Raw genomic sequence first — 7,545 nt, 5'->3', positions numbered from 1 at the left:
TTTTAGTGAACTCTCTTTTCATTTAATTCAATATGAATCGTTCACCACAACATAATACACAAACATCTACATTTACTAACAATTTAAACGACACTTTGATAGATTTACCACATGACACTTCTCAACAACAAATTACAAATCCATATGCAAATGTTACTCAAAATGAAATTTTTTCAGTTTCAGTAAAACTTCCACAATTATGGACTAATTGTCCGGAAGCATGGTTTATTCATGCCGAAACACAATTTAGTACTAAAACATTACACAAGAAAACGCAAAATACGAACACATCATTACAGTACTTCCGCAGGAAGTGATAATAACTATTTTAGATTTTATCCAAAATACCCCTATTAATAATAAATTTACTGAACTTAAAAAAACGTTGATAGAAAGACACTCACTTAGCGAAAATTCTAAACTTGATAAAATTTAAAACGATTCTGAAATGGGTGATCGTAAGCCCTCAGAATTTTATCGTTCATTAATTATATTAGCAGGGTAAAATTTTAGCGAAAATATTTTAAAGAAAATTTGGATGCGTATACTTCCTAATAATTTGAGTATGATTTTGGCTAGTTCGAGTTTTAATAATATTAAAGAATTAACAAAATTAGCAGATAATATTTGGGAAGTGTTAAACAAAAATGAAGTATTTTCGGTTAGTACAATTTCAGATACAAAAGTTCAAAATTCTGTTGCTGAAAAACCAGTTAAAACCACCTCTTTGATGTGTGAGAAACTTTCTTTGGAGTTAAGTGAAATTAAAACAGAACTGTATCGGAATCAATCTAGGTCGCGTTCTAATTCTAGGAACAATTTTAGAATTTCTTTTAGGCGTCGTTCTAACTCGCGTAATAATCCAAATTGGTTGTGTAGATTTCACTACATATTTGGGAATAATGCTCGAAGTTGCGAACAACGGAAATTTAGAATTTTCGACGTCTTGCTTATTTATTTTTGATAGAGAAAACAAACAAATTTTTAGTTGATAGTAGAGCAGAAATTTCGGTATTACCCGCGTCTAAATTCCCTCATACGAAACGTTCAGACATAATTCTCACTGCAGCTAATGGCTCAACAATTGCCACTTACGGGAAAAGGCTTTTAAATGTAAATTTAAGTTTAAGACGTGAATTTCCCTTTACATTTTTGATTGCGGATATAGCCAAGCCAATAATTGGCGCTGATTTTCTTTGTAAATATGGTCTTCTTATAGACATTAAACATAAACGTTTAGTAGATCCATTAACCAATCCCTCAGTTAATACAGTATCCTACTTTTGTGATATTCCATTACTAAATTATTTGTGGTTGACAATAAATTTTCAGAATTATTAAAAGAATTCCCGTCACTTATTTCAGAGCCAGATTATACTAAACCTGTTAAAAATACAACAGTACTTCGCCTTGTAGCAGAAGGCAGTCTTCCATTTTCTAAGCCCAGGCGCTTAGATCCGGTAAAATACAAAGTCGCGAAATGGAGTTTGATTTCTTAGTTAAAACAGGCATTTGTCGGCCTTCAAATTCTTCAGTAGCATCACCACTTCACCTTATACCTAAAAAAGAGTTGAATGATTGGCGTCCATGTGGTGATTTTAGAAGATTGAATATTGTAACTGTTCCCGATCGTTATCCCTTACCTAACATTCAGGATTTTAATATGAACCTTCATAGTAAAAATATATTTTAAAAATTAGATTTAGTTAGGGCATATCACCAAATTTCTATGGCTGAAGAAAATATTTATAAAACTGCTATTACAACTCCTTTCGGTATGTTTGAATTCAATGAATGCCTTTCGGACTTAGAAATTCTGCACAAACCTTTCAAAGGTTCATAAATGAGGTAGTATGTGACTTAGATTTTGTATATGCTTACATCGACGACTTACTTATTGCAAGTAAAGACGGAGAACAACATTTAAAAGATTTACGTATCCTTTTTTCAACGCCTTACACAGTACGGTCTAAACATTATACCAAGTAAATGTACTTTTGGTATACCAAGTATTGAGTGTTTAGGACATAACATTTCTGGAACAGGTATTCGACTTTCTGATGAAAAGGTATCAGCTATTCGCAATTTCGAACGTCCAAAAGCAGCTAAGCAGGCACAGAAATTTATTGGTATGGTAAATTATTTTCATAGATACATTCCAAAATTAGCAGAATTTAAAAACAAAATTTATGATCTAATCAACTTAGTAAGTAAGAAACGTGACTAAACTTTGATATGGGACGAGAATTCGAATGAAGCTTTTGAATGCATTAAAGATACATTTGCATCTACATATTGTTAAATCATTTTAACAAAGATGCTAAATTATCTTTAATAGAAGATGCATTTAACACAGCAATTGGGGGGCGTTATACAACAAAATTACAATAGTAAAATTGAATCCATTGCATTCTTTTCTAAAAAACTTTCTCCAAATTAAATTAAATATAGTGCTTTTGACAGGGAGTTATTGGCGATTTACTTAAATATAAAACATTTTAGATATCTTTTGGAAGGACGACAATTTACAGTTTATACGGACCATAAACCTTTGACTACTGCTTTAAATTCAAAAACAGGATGAAGTCAATTTACTGATGACATACAATACATTAAAGGAGAATCCAATGTTGTAGCAGATACGCTATCTAGAGCTTTTGAGGTTAATGTAATATATAATACAGAACTGAATTTTAAAATTTTACAAACTGAACAACAAAAAGATGATGACTTAAATCAACTTGTATCTGATTCACAATATCTAAATTTAAAACTAATTAGCATTCCCATTTTAAATTTTAATATTAGGTGTGAAATTTCAGGAGAAACTCCTAGGCCATTTGTACCGAGTAGTTTGCGAAAAACAGTATTTGATCTTTTACATAGGATAGCACATACGAGTACAAGAGCTACACGACGGCTCATAGTTAAAAAATATTATTGGCCTAATATGAATAAGGATATTAATATTTGGTCAAAAGAGTGTCTTAATTGTCAAAAGTCTAAAGTTTATTGTCATACAAAATTCCCTTTTTTCAAAATTCAAATTCCCAAGAATAGATTTGAACACATCCATTTAGATATAGTTGGACCATTACCTATTTCAAAAGGACATCGATATATTTTAACGATTATTGAAAGATTTACCCGTTGGCCTCACGCATATGCATTAAAAGATATTTCAGCAACTACAATTGCAAATAAGTTTTTTAGAGAATACATTTCTCGGTTTGGAGTTCCGTTGAAGATAACAACCAGCGGAAATGGTTTTCGGTCAGAATTTACGTTTGTAGGGTTCTTATTATTTTTATTTAACTTTGTATTTTAGTTATTTTGAACTTTGTAATTTTAAAATTTTTTATCAATATTTTAATTTTCAAAATGGTTTTTGCAATTTTCAAAAATTTTCATGATGGTGAAAAATTTAAAAAGATATTGACGCATACATTAAGCGTATTCTTTGTTGAATAAAAGTTTCTTTATATATAAAATTAAAAGTGGTTTCAATCACCACATGAAGCTTAAGTAAAAAAAAGTACTATCTCCATTTTTCGAAGTTAGCACCCAAAAAATAGATATCGGCTTTCGAAGTTCGAAATTCTACATTTCGAAATTTTATTTCTTTTGTTAACGTGTTTAGCAAATTGAAAAAGTAAAAATGTGGTCGTGGTGCGCTTTTTTCCCTTATTTGAAGGGCTGAATTCTTTTTTTGGGAAATTTAGTATCACAGCTGTTATACGACATTATTATTATAAATACGAAACAACAGGTTTGACTCACTTATTTACTTTGACTTCCCCTATTTATGATATTTGGCAAATCTTTATTAACTTTTCAATGCAAACCCTAATAATAATTTTTTCTCCAAAAATATCATGAATTTCAGGTCTAAGTATAATAAGAATCAGGTAAAATAACAGTTGCAATAAATATTAATAGTGCTATAACTTCTTTGTTTATTATTTTCGTAATATGGTTTAAAAGCAACATTTTCTTGAATTTGAACTTTGAACATTGTTAGCTGACCTAATCATGTGAAAACGACTTCATAGCTTAAAAAGACATTAAACGGAAATGTGAAGCTTCTCAGGGCCAAAATAATGACATATTGATTTGAAAAATCGGACGTCAAATAACCAAGTTACAACGAAAAAACCTTTTCGGCTGTATTTCGAAGGATAAAAAAAAAATTTTTTTTTCGAAACCCTCTCAACATTGTATATTCTAAGTTCTGACACCAGCCTTCTTAAATCCCACCTGTGTAGACAGGCAAACCATTTTTCTTTGCTGCAGTTCTGCAAGGAAGATGTAGGGATGAATAGGCAAATCCATCCATCCATTTGTGTCGTCATCATCTTTTGGAGCAGGGCAAAACCAAAATCTATGCTTAATCGAGTACTTCTAATCAAGCGAACCTGAAAAATATAAAAAAAATTACCCTTTTATATAAATATTATAAGATTCCAAGTTTTACCAAAAATTTAGCAATTTGAATATATATAATCAGCTGAGCAGAGCTAACAGAGTATATTAATTTTGTATGCATAACGGTACCCCGTAACGGCATAAACTAATCGAGATAGATATATCAAAATGATCTGAACGAAAAAAGAAATTAATTTTGCTATGTCCGTCCGTCTGTCCGTTAACACGATAACTTGAGTAAATTTCGAGGTATATTAATGAAATTTGGTATGTAGGTTCCTGGGCACTCATCTCAGATTGCTATTTAAAATGAACGAAATCGACCTATAACCACGCCCACTTTTTCGATATCGAAAATTTCGAAAAACCGAAAAAATGCGATAATTCATTACCAAAGACGGATAAAACGATGAAACTTGGTAGGTGGGTTCACCTTATGACGCAGAATAAAAAATTAGTAAAATTTTGGAAAATGGACGTGGCACCGCCCACTTTTAAATAGAGCTTGCGATTTCTCGAACATGTTGCAGAAGAGATTTCTTGCGAGTCTCGCCTTCTCGCGAGGTTCTCGAATCTCGAATTTCTCGTAAGGCTCGCGAGATTCACGAATCTCAAATCACTCCTAAGGCTCGCGAGCTTCGCGACATTCAACTTAATCGATTCATCATTGGCTGTTTTATATAGAGCTTTCGATTTCTTCTGGAGCGCAAGCCAAAATGTCCGCAAAACCACAAGTAAAAAACCCCGAAATGAACAGAATATTGCCAATGCAGCGACTGAATTGAAAGTCAAGAAATTCGGGAGTATTACAAATAATTCGAAATTCGAGAATCTCGCGAGTTTTACGAGAAATCCGAGATTCGAGAATCTCGCGAGCCTTACGAGTAATTCGAGATTCGAGAATTTGCAAGAAGCCGTGTTCTTGATGTCTCGTTGAAAAATAAAATATTGCGAACAAATTTATATGTATAATAAATATGTTTTGAGTTAAATGTCATTGGAAGCAATATAATCGACAAAAAATCACAATTAAAAAAACCAAGTGTATAAATACTGTCCATACTGCGTTTAAGTAAGAATATCGAGAAGTTCGCGAGATTTATGAGGACTTCGAGACACGATGATTTCGCGAGAAGTGGAGTTCTCGATTTCTCGGGTCTCGAAAATCTCGCTTGTGTTAGAGAAGGAATCGGAAGCTATTATATATTTAAAAGAAGGTAATGTAAAAGCTTTGGCGGCCACCGTGGTTCGATGGTAGCGTGCTCCGCCTACCTCACCGTATGCCTTGGGTTCGCACCCCGGGCAAAGCAACATCAAAATTTTAGAAATAAGGTTTTTAAATTAGAAGAACATTTTTCTAAGCGGGGTCGCCCCTCGGCAGTGTTTGGCAAGCGCTCCGGGTGCATTTCTGCCATGAAAAGCTCTCAGTGAAAACTCTTCTGCCTTGGAGATGCCGTTCGGAGTCCGCATAAAACATGTAGGTCCTGTCCGGCCAATTTGTAGGGAAAATCAAGAGGAGCACGATGCAAATTGGAAGAGAAGCTCGGCCTTAGATCTCTTCGGAGGTTATCGCGCCATACATTTTTTTTTCATTTAATGTAAAAGTTTTGCAAGCTGTAATTTGGCAGCAGAGTATATAATATTCTGTTATACCCGAACTTAGCCTTCCTTACTTGTTTTTACATATATTACTTCAGATTTTATGATTACGAATTTATTTTTAACAGCTCTTTTGTTTGTAATTTTTTGAAAAATTTTAAAATCGTCTGGTTTCATTTGTACTCATTGTAGAAAGAAGGATAACATAGTTTTGCTTTGGAAATAGAAAAAAAAAAAGTTTTCATAACGTGCGTTGGTGTTGGTATTCGTGTTGAAAATGGAAAAAGTGGGTAACCATCGCTGGCAGGGATATTTTTCTTATATCGAGCGCCCGACGCTTTTTTCACAATAATACTAATATTTTTTTGATCATTATTGTTTTAAAATTATATTGAAAATTATTTTTAACTTTTTAGTTCATGTTACGTCTTTTTTAGTCTTTTTTTAAACAATATTTATTACTATTTGGTAATAAATTGTTAAATACATGCAAGCAAACAATGGAAGCTATTATAAGCATGTTAAAAAAACTAACGCTAATTACACCTACATGTACTTAAGGATGTACAAAATATATGACTTTAAACAAACAACAATTTATTGGAAGTTTTCGTGGTATGTTAACAATTTATTTTCTACTTTAATCCCTAATCACTTAAGATTTTACGTGCGCTCGCACTTACATAACAATGCAACAAGTTAACTCAAATGCGTACAAGTAGTCAAGTTAAATACGTTTGTATACTTGCATACTTAAGTACTTACAACCAACAACAAGGAAGTTTACATTAAATGCTTTGACATTATCTTATTCAACACACACACACATTGATATTCACATTTAATTAATGCAACGGAGGCAATTGAGCGCGTACAAGCTTACTATTTGAGCACACAGCTGCATACACACCAAAACATATGTTAATTTCACATGCATGTGTATATGTGTTAGAAGGATAAATCTGCACAGCAGTGTTAAATAAGTAAAGCAACAATTAGGCAGACACACGTTAATGAAACCAATTTTGGTGTCAATGTTGACAAGTATTTTATTTAGTCTAGAAGTTTGATAGTGCGTATGTGCGTAAGTGCGTAAGTGAGTTGCGTGATACGTGCCGTGAGTGAAGTGTATTTAGGATTTGTTTACTTTCTAGCCACTAACATTTAACGCACACACAAATACTGACACTGCAGCCTTAATTGTCATCTCAGCACTTGCGTACACTTAAGTTTACCACTAAATAAAGTGATATAACCGCAAAAAACGTTCAAGTACATTAAAATTGTAAATACGCGCTGAAGAAGGCAGTTAAGCAGAGAGGCTCACAGCGAGTTTTAAGGCTTTGTGAATAAGTAGTGAGTTTTGGAAGCTCCCCACTCTAAAGATGTTTACTTATTGAAAGCCTTTTCCATTCACGTATATGTCGCGGGTTGAATGTTTTATTTTTACATTTGTATGCAAAAGAACTTTTTAAGTATATTCATAAATATTTTACAACTTAATTCATTATCTGGATATGT

The sequence above is a fragment of the Eurosta solidaginis genome, chromosome 1, assembly GCF_040869045.1.
Source record: "Eurosta solidaginis isolate ZX-2024a chromosome 1, ASM4086904v1, whole genome shotgun sequence".
Classification (NCBI taxonomy): domain Eukaryota; kingdom Metazoa; phylum Arthropoda; class Insecta; order Diptera; family Tephritidae; genus Eurosta; species Eurosta solidaginis.
The sequence above is the reverse complement of the archived record's forward strand: the minus strand, read 5'-3'. Positions refer to the sequence as shown.